We start from the raw sequence: 14,796 nt of genomic DNA, 5'->3' as shown, positions 1-14,796 counted from the left end.
ATGAGGGTGGGAGGGGGAGGTAAGGAAAAAAGAGGAGCTGATACCAAGGGCTCAAATAGAAAGTAAATGTTTAGAAAATGATGATGGAAACATATGTACAAATATGATTGATACAATTGATGTATGTATTGTCATAAGAGCTGTAAGAGCCCCAATAAAATGATCTTAAAAAAGAGAGAGAGAGAGAGGTGGGAGCAATAGGCAGGGATTGAATAGAGAGCAGATGTTCCTAGTGGATTGTGATGAACTTCATTCCATCTCTTAGACATCCTAAGATATCTTAGAGTGCTCCAGAATTTCCCCTGTACCAGAATAGGGGCATTGGCCACTTTATTTGGATACTGAACATAAGGTTACATGAAAAGATTGGAGAACTTGGGGCTACCTTGGTTGTCACTGGAACCAGGAAGATGGTGCTTCTGGAACCCCAAACTATGTTGGATCAGCAGAATGGGGTACAGCTCAGGACACACTGGATTTAGAACCCTGGGCTTTCCCCCAACCTTATCACTTTATATGGTCGCTATGATTCAGAATGGACTCTATGCCAGTGAGTTTGGTTTTAAGTTTTTTCACTCTAATTTTTCACAAACTCCCTCAAGATTGTTCTTCACTAGTTTCTACTTTTATTATTAATGGAGGCTGTGAATAAATAAACTAATTTGTCTCACCACCCAAACAATGTTGTGTGTCTTCCCTGCTGGCAGATGTACTTGCAGTAATGTTTTGTTCTAGTTTGTATCACCAGTTCAGATGATGAACATGAAGTTTAAAGAGCTTGTCACACTGTTTGTGGTTATAGAAAAACAACCTTGGAACGTTGACTCCAAATCCAGTTTACTTTTATTATGTTAATTTTCTTGAACTCATTATAATCCAAAAACATTGGCAAGGAGGATTTTCATTGGGTCCTTCCCAAGTCTCAAACCCCGAAGTAAACAACATGGACACAAAAGTATGCTAAGGTGGGTTGCGGGTCTCTCCCGGCAGCGGCGGCGACGTCGTCGTGTGTGAGAAGTACTTGCTGTGGCCCCCCAAGCTTCATGGCAGGACAGGCATTTGGAAAGTTTCTTCCCCTCTTTGACCGAGTATTGGTGGAAAGGAGAGCCGCTGAAACTGTAACCAAAGGAGGCATGATGCTTCCAGAAAAATCTCAAGGAAAAGTCCTGCTGGGTCGGGCTCGAAAGGAAAGGGTGGAGTGATTGAAGCAGTGAGTGTGAGAGTTGGAGATAAAGTTCTTCTCCCTGAATATGGAGGCACCAAAATAATTATAGAGGATAGGATTATTTTTTATTTCAAGCTGGTGGCATTCTTGGGAAGTGTGTGGACTAGAGTAACCACTATTGAAATGGCATCATGTGAAGCTGCCCATTCCACTGAAGTTCTGAAATTTGTCATCATGCAAATAATCTCCATGTCTGTCTTTTATAATAAACTCATGATGTGTGGTGTTGCTAAAAAAAAAACAAAAAAAAAAACTATGCTAAGGCTCTCCACTGATGACATTGCTATATTTTATGTTAAATTTTGGAACTAGAAAGTACCAAATAAGATTCGAGGAGTAAGTTGGAGTTATTTAATTGGGAATTTATTTTTATGTCCAGTTAACCTTTTCCCACTTATGTGTCATTTTAGAGAATCATAATTCAAGAACATTCCACTCACAAGTAGCACTTGGGATTTGCAAGAGTCTAGGGGAATGGTTCTTCAATCCGGTAATTATTGTAATATGTATTCACTTCCTGCTGCTCCAGAAATTCAATGAAATGCTATCTGTTCTCTTGAGAAATCACTTCAAATCTCTCTGCTGATAGGGCACCATTTGTATATATGTACACACACACACACACACTACATATACACACAGCTTTTCACCTATTTAGCATATTAATTCCAGGGAAACCAGAGAACCAAGCTATGTGAGATTTCATTAAACTCGGGTTTGATACCAGATTTATGGGTTAGTGAGTGACTAGAACACTACTTTCTTACACTCCTGCCTATAGTATGCATGGTGTTGCAACCACTCAGAAAAGAGCAATTTTGCTATTAAAATCTCACCACTGACTTTGGAAACCTAAATGTCTGAAAGAACAACCTATTTAGCCCCAAAGATATCTTGCCATTGAAATAAATGAACACTTTCCACTCCCATCTGATGGTTTTCATCCATATTTTTGTGTCCTCCCTCCAGTAATAAGCAGCTCACATGACTGCAAGCTCTGTGTGATCATAAAGATTAAATACAAAGACTATGTCAGCTCTCAGCTAGACCAAATAATCCCTTTTGGTTTCTAGGTCCAAATCCAATCTTCTAATGACCCAATTGGATCTCTTTTAGAATTTTGTCACCTTTTCTTTCTTAAAAAGTTTTTTTTCACCTTTTCATTATTCCTTGGGATCCAAGATTGTGCACGGCCCTGAGTTGGTTGGAACACTATTGGGCAAAAACTCTGGTGATCTCTCTGTTTGAATTTCAGTGTGAATTCTTGTTGGAACTCGTTTGGTGACCACAGCCAGTGTTTAGGTGCTGGGAGTTAGTGTTCATGCCTGGTGGCATGAAAAAGGAAGGCGGTGCTGACAAGGTCCATGCACTATTCATTTATTTTATTTTATTATTTATTTGTCGTATATTATTTATTCATTTAAAAACGTTTGTTAAGTGCCTGCTGTATGTCAGGCATAATCCCCGGGTAATACAAGGGGTTAATATGCTTGGCTGATAACTGAAAAGGTTGGGAGTTTGAGTTTATTTCAGAAAAATCGAATTCTCCCATGACACACACGGGGTTGCCATGAATCAGAGTCATTTTTAGGGCAACTGGTTTGTACGTGCCAGGTCCGCTTTGAGGAATTTGAGAAACACCGGTGAGCAACACAAGGCATGGAAGGTGCTTGTGGGACATGTACTCATAGATTATGTCCCCTCCTTTGGAGCTTCTACTCAGCTGATAAGTTTCTCAGCCCCCTACTCTCACAATCAGGGGAAATTAGGGGCTGGAAGCCCCAACTCTTTGATCAGGAGGAAGCGAACAAGCTAGGAATTGACTTTCAAGTGAAACACTGTCATACCAATAGAGGGTGACTTCCTGCACTTCTGGTTCGTGGTTCAGGCGGCATTTAGTGGACACATGTGATGACTATGTTTCTACTTGTCTCTGTAGGGAAATGTATTTGGCATCTGAAACAACTAACTTACAATCAAACATTTGGGATATATCTAGTTTGTTAGTTGGGCACGACCTCTGTGTCTGTCTAAACCTACACATGTACATGTATTTATGCATAGTTAGGCATACGTTCCCATAAATGTAGCAAAGCCGAGATCGAAGTCGCTCATCAAACAGGTATTCCTTGTGTGCCAGTGCTGCACAAAACTCGCCTTTCAGGAAGAGTCATGAAGGGTGAACAGTCGTTGCCAGGACACAGTTTGTTTCCAAACATGACTCTGAGGCTTCCTAGACTTGCGAGTTGTGTAATTTGGAGAAGTAGTTTAACCTTTTCACCTTCAATCACCTCATCTGAAAATGTGGATAATAGCTTCAAGATTATAGTGGCCTGTTGTTAGGATTAGATGACATGACATATGTGAATGGGATGGTACTGGTTAGTTTTAAATGTTGAATTTACCAAGGTAAATACAGATCGTGCCCTAAAAGAAGAGTAAGAAATGATATGTATCAGAAAGTGATCTAGCAAAAGTGGATACTGATTTAGTTCAAGGAGAAATTCTATTCAGGGTGTCGCAGGACTGGAAAACTGGGGAAACTTCCTGAAGGAATGAGTATTTGACGAGGATGGGGTTTACACATGGGGCAAAGGCTCAGAGTAGTCTGGATAGAAGCTGGCATCTCTGGGTGGTGCATATAACGGCTAACCAAAAGGTTGGGAGTTAAAATTGACCTAGGTACCTAAGAAGAAAGGCCTGGTGATCTGTTGCGGTAAATCAGTCACTGAAAACCCTTTGTAGCACAGTTCGTCTCTGACGCACCTGGGTCATATGAGCTGGAATCAACTCCCTGGCAAGCATCTGATTTCTAACTGTCAGAGAGTGCCTGTCTTGGTGTTCCCCACCAGTGCATCATTTCACCGGTGGCATAATAAAAATGGCTTAAAATGAAAAAATATTCAGAAATGTTAAACAATCCAGTTTCTTACAGGTCATGGGAGTTTGTACAAGTAATCACTTTACATAATGACTTCATGAGCTCAGTCATGTCAGATACATGGGACATTCTTTCTCCTGCCTTCTTCCTTTTAACACACACACATACACACACACACACCTCCCCCACCCCACCCTTACTGCATTCCAGCTACCACAAACTAGTTAAGTCCCCTGATTGGCTCATGCTTTGCTGTCTTTTCACAGTTTTTCTCTGTCTGGACGGCTGCTCTCCCTTGCTTCCTCTGCGTGCTTGAGGCACATCGACATCTCCTTCCTGACCAACTCAAATCAATACTTCTGTTAAAGCTACCCCAATGCCTACAAAGGAAATGGGTCTTTACGCCTGTGGTAGTTACAACATCTGGTGTCAACTTGGGAAGGGGTGGAGTCTAGCCTGTCAATCAGGTCACAGCTTGACTTGGAGGCATGAAGGAGATAAACAGCTCATTGGAGGCCAGATACAGACACTCTCTGCTCGGTCTTCCTGTTGACAAGACACATGAAGCTACACTAGAGCCCTAAATTGGAGGAGCCACATGGAGAGCCCTGCTGGTGCTAAGATGCTTCCACCACCACCCGATGTACGAGACTTTCCACCCACTGGCCTGTGATCGTCCTGCATTCAGTGTCATTGCATGGCTGTGTGAATCTAAAGAGGACTTTAGGGACTAGTTATAGCCACATGGGGTAATATCAGACTTATGGATTTGATCTGGACTGGGCTGGGATGTTTTCTTAATGTTCATTTACTCTTTGATATAAAGCTCTTATACACATATGAGTCTATGAATTTGTTTCTCTGGTCTACCCAGACTAATACAATGCTACATGAATCATGCAGGGTTATAATTAATTTTATTCCTGAACATCTTTCCTATTACACTACGAAATCCTTCAAGGGAAGGTGTATGTTTTAGCAACCATTTGAAAAGTTTGTTTCTGATGTTAGGTGCCTTCCAGTTGTGTCTGGTGCATCGTGACGATATGCAGAGCCGAACAGAAGACTGCTAAGTCCTGAGCCATCCTCGCCATTGTCACAGTTAAGCCCCTCGCTATAGCCACTGTGCTGGTCCATCTCACTATAGGTCTTCCTTCCTCTTTGCCCTTAACCCTCCACTTTACCCAGCATGCTGTCCATCTCCGGGGACTGGTCCTGCTTGATACCTTGTTCAAATTACATGAAATGAAGACTCTCCATCCCACCTATAAGGAGCATCCTGATTTTATCTCTCCTAGCACAGATTTGCTTGTTTTTCCTGGCAGTTTGTGGTATATCTAATATTCTTCACCTAAAAAATGATTAATTGTTGACGAAGTAAATAACAAATGGAATGATATGGGGTTCAGTAAGTTCCCCCTGTCTTTTTGAAATCCCCAGTGACTGAATTCACCCACACATATTATAGCAAAAATTAAGCAAAGAATCTTCCTTAATCTACCAAGGAATGAGACTCCTAATAGGCAAGTTATGAAGATATTTTAAAATTTATTAATGGCTTTGTTTTGAGATACAAATTTAAAGACAGTGAGACCAATATTTATTGTGTTTAATAATATTTCACCAAAAGAGGTCGTTTTAAAGTCAAACTCTTTGTAAGTAAGTTTTCAAAGTACTTCAGCTTTCTCTTCAAAGTTGATTCATTTTTAAGCTTCTAATTTCAGACTAAATAAACACAAGTAGATTATCTAGATAATTGAAGCCAAACCTATTTTAGGCTGCAATTATCCCACTGCTTCAGGTAACAGTGAGTCTTTATTTTGAATTATTTAGCTAATTGGGGACAAGGCATAGTTTTTGTCTGTTTTCCTATTTTTGTTTTCTGGATTTTTTTAACCCCTGGATAGATTACAAATATCACTGTTGCTCTGATGTCCCCATTTTCTGAGGAATATTTGGGCTACACAAAGAAGTGATGGGAAACTTCAGTTTGCAGCGAGTTAGCAATTATGCTGCATGACCAGGACTTGTTCTGAAATGTGGAGGGAATTTATAGAACAGTTTCAAAAAATGTTGCTTTTAAACAAAATACTGGCCGTATAATCCTAAATCCCAAATGCTAAAGCCAGTTGAATCCTTTGAGCCCCAGCCAAGATTAACTAGATTACCTGACCTAATAGTGGACTCAATCTCTCTTCCCTTCTACTGGAGCCTGAAATTTCTTGGCACCAGCACTAGGTTTAAACTCTGAAATGCCTCAATAGTGCAGAGCTATTTTTTATTTATTTTGTTGTGCCAATGTGGAATGCATGAGAACGTATTTTTTTGTGTGTGTAAACTTTTCACATATTAGGAGAAGCTCAGGAAGCACCAGTTCTCATTTTAAAGAGCGCTACTAAAGGGCCACGGTGAGTCAGCATTTGGAAGGGGAGAAGCCTGCTGGCAAAGTGGATTACAGGTTGGGCTGGTAACTGCAAGGTCAGCTGTTTGGAACCACCAGGCACTCCATGGGAGAAAGACGAGACTTTCTACTCCTATAAAGATTAACAGTCTTGGAAGCTCAGGTTGGTGATTCCACTCTGTCCTATAGGGTCTCTCTGAGTCAGAATCAACTCAATGGCAGTGAGTTGTTTTTTTTTCTTTTCAGTTTTAATATGAAAGCAAAGGCACCCTGGTGGCAGGGTTAGCTAGTGTTGGACTGCTAAAGGCAATGTTGGCAGTTCAAACCCACCAGCTTCTCAACAGGAAAAAGATGAGGGTGTCTGCTCCCATTAAGATTTACAGCATGGGAAACTCTGTATGGTCACTCAGAGTCGGCACTGACCTGATGGCAGTGGGTTACGTGGGACTGTTTCTAGATTTATTCCTATATTACAATAAGAGGCCAAAATACTATGAGAACTAGCTTTATTCCACTCTCTTTAGTATCCAGAATACAGTAGACCAATTTTGGACCCTGTGTACTGTGAAAATACTTGATGACCTCTGCTACTAAAATTGTAGAATTCTGAAAAGTATGGTAATTTTTTACTGGAGATAAAAAGAAATTGATCTTTGCTGGTATAATTCATTTCACAACACAAAATACTAAATGCATGCTTAGTACTGATGATACTTCAATAAAAAAATCTAGTAATAAAGTCAGAATATTTTAGAATACCATTTTTATTTAAATAACAAATCTCCATATGTCTTCTCTATATTTGGGGTAGAACTATAAAGTGATTTAGGCTGTTGGCTCTTGCTCTGAGTTATTTTCGAAATGATCTATTTTTATCTCTGTTTACTAAAGAACAGTGACTCACCAAGAACTGTACCGTCCATGGCAACATTGACTGAAATTAGTTCTTTCTGTGCATCTCCCTCAGCTTACTGATGTCATGAGTTATATTAATACATTTTCTAATAGTTAAGGCCTTCGCAGTCACTCTGGTCTTCACGTCATCACATCTGAACCAGAGGCAGTTTCGCTGTCTGCTACCATCTATCTGATTTCTGGGCATCTTCGTGGGAGGCCTTTGAATATTCACTCCTAAAGATAATAACCCCTGTGCCAGGCCTCTTCCATCCATTAGAGAACAACGTGAAAACGAAAAGGGTTGCTTTTCAACCAGACAATGACTGTGGGATTAAAGTACAACGTTGGTGATGTGAGACTGAGAAGGTGTCAGAAATCTGAACAAGAGGAAACCTTTTCTCTCCCTTTTTATAAAACCTTAGATTTCTTTCATAGTATTGTTAAGGAAGACTCTAAACTCAGCTAGTTCCATTAGCACGTTCCAGAGGTGAGTGGACTTAGATGAAAACCTCCTAGCACTTTCCAGTCTGTTCTCAAGGACATGCGTCTTTGAAAATAAGGTTTCTAGTGAGGTCCTTGGCAGCTTGCACAAGGGTGGTGAAGGTTGAGCTAGGTATTATAATTAACACAAATTTACTGAGCACTAACTACCAACCATGGAGCCCTGATGGCACAGGGAGTTAAGCTGCTCTGTGGGAGAGAAAGAAGAAGCTGTTCTACTCTGCTGAGTCAGAATTGACTTGAAGGCAGTAGGGTTGGCTTAAGCACTCAATTGCTGTTCAAAAGGCTCATGGCTTGAATTCATCAGCAGTTCTGTAGGAGAAAAGACGTGGTGATCCGCTCTCATATAGTTTATAGCTAGGAAATCCTATGGGGGCAGTTTTATACCATCATGTAAGGTCACTGTGAGTCTGTACTGACTTGATGGCTTACATCAACAACTCCATGGCCAGAAGTCCATGGATGGCATAAAGAGTTTGGACTCTATTACTAATTTAAAGCTATATGGTTTGAACTCTCCTGAGACACTAGTTGCAAGGCCTGGCAGTCTGCAGTCATGAAAACGATAGCCAGAAAAAAACCTCTGTCATACCTAGGGCTGCCATAAATTGGAATCAATTTTATAGCAACAGATTTTAACTAGATGGTCTACCATCCATTTTTCAGTTTGTCATACTGTGGTGGCGTGTGTATTATGGTGGTACTAGTAGCTATGCCACCGCTATTTCAAATACCAGCAGGTTCATCCATGGTAGATGAGGAAGAAAGGCTTGATGTGCTATTTCTGAAAATTAATCTATGAACCTTCTATGGATCAGAACAGAATTACCAAAGAGGAGCTGATACCCAGGGCTCAATATTAAATAAATGCTTATAAAATAATGATGGCAACATATGTACAAATATACTTGATACAATTGATGCTATAAGAGCTGTAAGAGCCCCCAATAAAATGATCTTTTAACAAAACAAAAAGAACAGAATTACTGATATAATGCTGGAAAATGTGCCCCTCTAGGTTAGAAGGGGCATCCTGATGGTGTAATGTGTTATTCTGTCAGCCACTAATCACAAGTTGAGCAGTTCAAACCCAACAGCTGCTCCTTGGGAGAAAGATGAGGCTGCCTGCTCCCATGAAGACTTTTAGCCTCCGAAGTCCAAGGTGACATTTCAACTCTGTTCTATAGGGTCGCTATGAGTTGGGATGAGTGATAGTGAGTTGGAGCATTTGGGGGATTATAAGGCACTCTAAATAGCTGTGGACATAACCAGAGACAGGAGCCTACAGGTGGTCATGAAGATGGCAGAGGACGCAGCAAAGCTTTGTTCTGTTTGACTGGGAGTGCCCAGGAATTCGAGCTGACTTTATGACAACTAACTGACTATCATCTATGTGGTAGACACTTTCTAAGTACTTTGTCTGCATTGGAGGAACCCTAGTGGTGTAGTGGTTATATGTTGGGCTACGATCAGCATCATCAGCAGTTCAAAACCACTGGCAGCAATGTGAGAGAAAGACTGGACTTTCTACTACTGTAAACCCTTGTATGGGAAACCCGCAGGGGATCATTACGAGTCACCATTGACTCGATGGCAGTGAGTTTGGTTTGGTTTGCTTTGGTTATCTGTGTCAACTCTTTAATTCTCATACAACCTTTTGAGACAGATACTTTTGTAATCTTTATTCAACAGTTATGCTATAGCTCAAAGTCAATAGTTAAGTGAGAAAAAATGTGAATCAAATAAAAAAGGACTGCTTCCCATACTTAGTGTCTGAAATACTATGCTATACTCTGCTTTGAAGGTTATCTTTGTGGTTTAGATCTGTATAAACCCGACACCCAAGGACACTGTCAGAGTCTTTTGGATTATCTGACATCAAAAGCATTCAAAATCCATAAGAACATTGACATTTGGAAAATCTCATTGATGAATTAGAATCTGTATGCAAGAAAAGATGCCTGGTTGGTACAAGCAATTTGGGATTGACTGCTAACCTAAAGGTTGCAAGTCTAACACCAAAGAGGCTCTGCGGAAGAAAGGCTTGGTAAACTGTCACTGAAGTAAAGCCCTGGAAGTGCTCTGGAACCAACCTGTAGTATATGGGGAAACCATGAATTAGAAAGTAACTCAACGGCGCCTAAAAGCCACATGGGACAGCAAGCAGGTTTTTACCTTATTAAAAGAAAATTACTATTAAGGGATCTGGCATAATTTTAACTGCGGACTTCCTATGGATTAAAAACAACACCATGACTTTTGAAAGTAAATAATGTTATCCATGAAAAACTTAGAACCCATGCCTATGAGTTGTGTTGATGGGTCTCAGGTTCAGCAGTTCAAAACCACTAGCTTTTTAGTCCCAGAAAAAGTTACAGTCTTGGAAACCCATGAGGGCAGTTCTACCCGGTCCTGTAGGTCTGCGCTGCATCGGAATGGACGCCAAGGCAGCGAGTTCAGCTTTGTGTGTTTTGGTGGCACTGTCAGTAAGCTTTGCGCTGACAGCCACAAGGTCAGCACTTCAAACTCACTAGCCACTCAGTGGGAGAAAGTTGAAGCTAACTGCTCCTGCGGAGAGTTAGCGTTTCAGAAACCCTGTCTATTGTCGATATGAGTGGGCATCCACTTGATAGCAGTGATTTGTTTTTTCATTTATGCAGGAATAATTAGACTTTGTTGACTTCTCATACCTTACATTTTTTTTAGGAATTGGTGTATTCTCCAGAAAGAAAAATTATGTTAATTTAAAAACATATATTTTTAACTGTAAAGGTCCAGTCAGTATAGTGTTCAAATCTGGGAGAACTGTAATTATTCAACCATAAAATCATAAGCAGAGAGTTCAATTGAAAATGTGGTCTTAGGATAAATAATAAGGTTGTATATGAGAGAACATATAATCTGACCGCAGGCATTTTAAAATTTCTTTTTAAATTTTAAAGTTTTTGCTAAGCAGCGTTCTGAACAACAAAAAAAAGGAGAAATATTGGGAATTCTTTTGAACCTTGGTTGATAAAAATCCATGGGTTTTACATCTATGGTTTTACATCTAGGGAAGAGATGCACTGAATATATATGTAATGCAGCATCTTAATTATTATGGCTCTTTATGTCATAATCTTTGTTGCACCAACCAAAGGACTTTTTGCTGATGGTACTGGGTAAGAGGAGGCGTCTGGATGATATTGACAGGATTCAGTTGTGAGTGCTTGTTAACGGGGTTCATTGTGACTGTCATCCCGCTTGGTGTAAAATGAATCTGCTCAGAAGCAGGAAAGGGGATTTCATTACCAGTTATAGAAAAGGGTCAGGTGTGGAGCACATCAGTTGGATCCTAAGACCCTTGTACAGTGAACCTCCTTGATCAGGGAGCTGGCAAGAGGAGTGGCAATAGCACAATCAAGAGCCGGGACACAAGACCCACTTCCCAGTGCATCGAGCAAGTGAAACGGAAAGGCTGGCTGACTTGGGCGAGGGAGATTGGCTGATACACAGCAATAGAACAGAGCGCCTTCAGGCTGAAGCTTCTGGCATGGTGGTGTGTCCTTTAGGTATTTATTGGTGGCCCTAAAAGGTTTGTAACATTCCCCAACTGAGAATGTTACAGTGGGCCCAACTGAGGAACAAAGAACAGAGAGAAACCTGCCTGAGGGCACTGCGGAGAAGGTGCTGCTCGGTCCACATTGTATCTTGAGCCTTTGTAACTTGTTAAATTCCCTAATAAGCTCCATACTTGTGAGTACTGTCTATGCGTTCTGGGTGGACATTGCAATGCATTATCAAATCAAGTCACTGTGTAGAGAGTTGTTGGAGGGATGACTGGTGTCAGAACTGGTAAGGAAGGTGGGACTATAGAAGCGAGGGTGGCCTTGGCCTCATAGAAATTGGCCTTGGGCAAAGCTGCTGCGGTGTCTGATTCTCCTCCCCCTAGAGACGTTGGAGGAGAGAAGGAGCCAGCACTGTACTTTCTTCTATGTCTGCAACACGGTAGACTTGGTGCTGCAATCTTGCTCAGGCTCAACTGCTAACCGAAAGGTACACAGTTTAAATCCACCAGCCCCACCAATGGAGGAAAAGAAAATAGTGGCAGTCTGCTTCTGTCAAAAATTACAGCCTAAAAACCCTGTGTAGTAGTTCTACCCTGTCCTATAGAGTTGCTATGAATTGGAGCTCACTCAGCAATAGTGAGTCTGCTTTGGGCTTATCTAGAGGGGTGATAGCCTTTGCATAATCGACATTATAAACGGCTGTTATATTTTGCACATGACACATAGTTACTGGAAAATCAAATTCCTTGAGAAGTAGAATCCAGACATGCTGGTCACTTAGTTTTCTTTTTATTTTAAAGGGTTTTTTTTCTATTATGTTAAAATCGGGAAAAATTGACAATTTGCACCATATTTAAATATATATTTAATAGTGTCAAATACATTTACTGTCTTGTTTATCCATCATTTGTTTCACCATTTACAAAGACTTTTCATCATCCCAAACAACACTCATGTCCCCATGAAACAACAGTTCTTCATTCTTCCCCAGGCAACCCTGGGACCCGCCATGCCGTGTGTCTCAATTCACCCATTTGTGATATTTAATGAGAATGGGATGATACAGTATTGGATCCTTTGTGTCCCTTTTCATTTAGAATGACCTTTCTTAGCATTTGTTCTTGCAAAGTGTATCAAAACGTTGAACCAACACTCAATTGCTTTAAGGAGAATGATGAAGTAAGCATTGGATGGCTAACCACAAGGCCTGCAGTTCAAACCCACCTGCCACTCAAGGGACAAAGACAGGGCCATCCTGCTCCTGTGGTGGTTCCTGCCTCCAGAAGCCTGTGCAGAATCACTGCGAGTCCTGGTGGGCTGAGTTGTTTTCGCTTTGGCTGCTGTGAATCCTGTGCACTTATGAGCACATGGTGCCAGCATCTGGCTGAGTCTTCGCTCTCAGTTCTTTTGGGGATGCAATTAAGTAGACTTGCTGGGTCATAGGGCGACTCCACATCCTCCTTTCTGAGGAAACCTGTTATTTGACAGCCGCTTCGAAGCTATCTAACTCCGACAACAAACTGCTGGAAATATGAAAGTAAAAAATATTGCTGCTATATCACAGAAACGTTTATTAAACACAAATATCAAAATGTGAAGCTATGGTTTCTTCACGTATCTTCCATCTAGGTCAATACACCTCTGAAAGCCTTTCGACCTGCCTCTTTTTCCTTTGCCCCAAAGAATGTTCTGCTCTTCAATTTATACCATGTAAACGTAGCAGTTTTCACACCCCAAAGGACTCCAATTGTGTTATTATTCAACGGTCTTTGAGATTTGAGAACAAAAAGACGCCTGTGTAGTAAGACCAGGGCTGTAAGGAAAAGGAAGTAAGGTTTCCACAAAATTTGTTAACCGTCAACGTATGAGCAGATGGGTTGTTAGGATGGAAACAAAAAATCTCAGTACAACTTTGCTTTTTGTTGTTATGGTCGTGAAGTGGCATCCACTCAAGTCCAACCCATAGCTACTCTGTTGACAGTAGAATGAAGCACTGCTCAGTCCTCTATCACCCTCACAACTGGGATGTTTGAGTCTATTGTTCCAGCCACCGAGTCAATCCATTTGAATGTCTTCGTTTTCTTCAGGGAGCCTTGACCTTTTCCAGGGACTGTTCTCCCCCGGGAATGATCCAAAGTAGGTGAGTCGAAAGTCTTGCCATCTGTGCTTTGTAAAGAGTGTCCTGGCTTTTCTTCTTCTAGGGCAGATGTGGTTTTCTGAGAGCACTTTCAATATTCTTTTTTTTTTAATTTAATATATATATATATATATATTTGGAATATATACATATTTAATCGTTTTATTAGGGGCTCATACAACTCATCCCAATCCATACATACATCAATTATGTAAAGCACATTTGTACATTCATTGTCCACTTTCAATATTCTTTACCAGCACCACAATGAAAATACATCAGTTCTTCGGTGGCCATTCTTATTCATTGTCTAGCTTTCATATGCCTACGAGGCGATTGAAAATACCATGATTTGGGGTCTGGCTCACCTGAGCCTTCAAAGTGACATCTTCATCCTTGGACATTTTAAAGAAGTTTTGTGCATTAGATTTGTCCATAGCAACATATCATTTGATTTCTTGACTCCTGCTTCTATGCAGGCTGATTGTGGATCCAAGGAAAATGAAAGTCTTAACATTTTCAATCTTTTCTCCATTTATCATGATATCAATCCATCTGAAAGCTGTTTTCTTTGATTTTCATCAATAGATACTTCAAATGCTCATTGCTCTCAGCAAGCAAGTCTATGTCATCTGCATATCACAGGCTATTATTGAACTTCCTCCAATGCTGATGCCAATTTTTTCATATACTCAAGCTTCTCAGATTACTTGCTCAGAATGGATTGAATAAATGTGGTGAAATAATATACCGGAGACACATGCTTTTCTTCATTTTAAACTATACAATAGACCCTTGTTCTGTTCAAATGACTGCCTCTTGGTCTATGTACTGGTGGTGCATTAGCACAGTTAAGTGTCCTGGATTTCCCATTCTTTTCAATGTTTTCTATAATTTTTTAGGACTCACAAAGGTGAATGTCTACTTACCTATGTCAGTTTCCATTTTCTCCCTAATAACACCCTGGGGTTATCCTGTGTTTGTTCCTCTGAGAAAATCTATCAAGTTGCCATCTATAAAATTAGGGCTGCCATCATGCTGTGAACTAGTCTCTCTTCCTAGAATTTAACTGGCCCACCAGAACCCCAAGGAAGCCACTGTTTTGAAAGGAATTTTCTTTTTTTAAAGCTATTCTAATGAAACAGAGACAAATGTCTTACTAATAGAACTTCACTGCAGATATCCACTGATTTCAGAAACATGTTT

This window comes from Echinops telfairi, unplaced genomic scaffold, assembly GCF_000313985.2.
Source record: "Echinops telfairi isolate 266 unplaced genomic scaffold, ASM31398v2 ScPeMD7_3533;HRSCAF=4204_0, whole genome shotgun sequence".
In the NCBI taxonomy this organism is placed as follows: domain Eukaryota; kingdom Metazoa; phylum Chordata; class Mammalia; order Afrosoricida; family Tenrecidae; genus Echinops; species Echinops telfairi.
The sequence above is the reverse complement of the archived record's forward strand: the minus strand, read 5'-3'. Positions refer to the sequence as shown.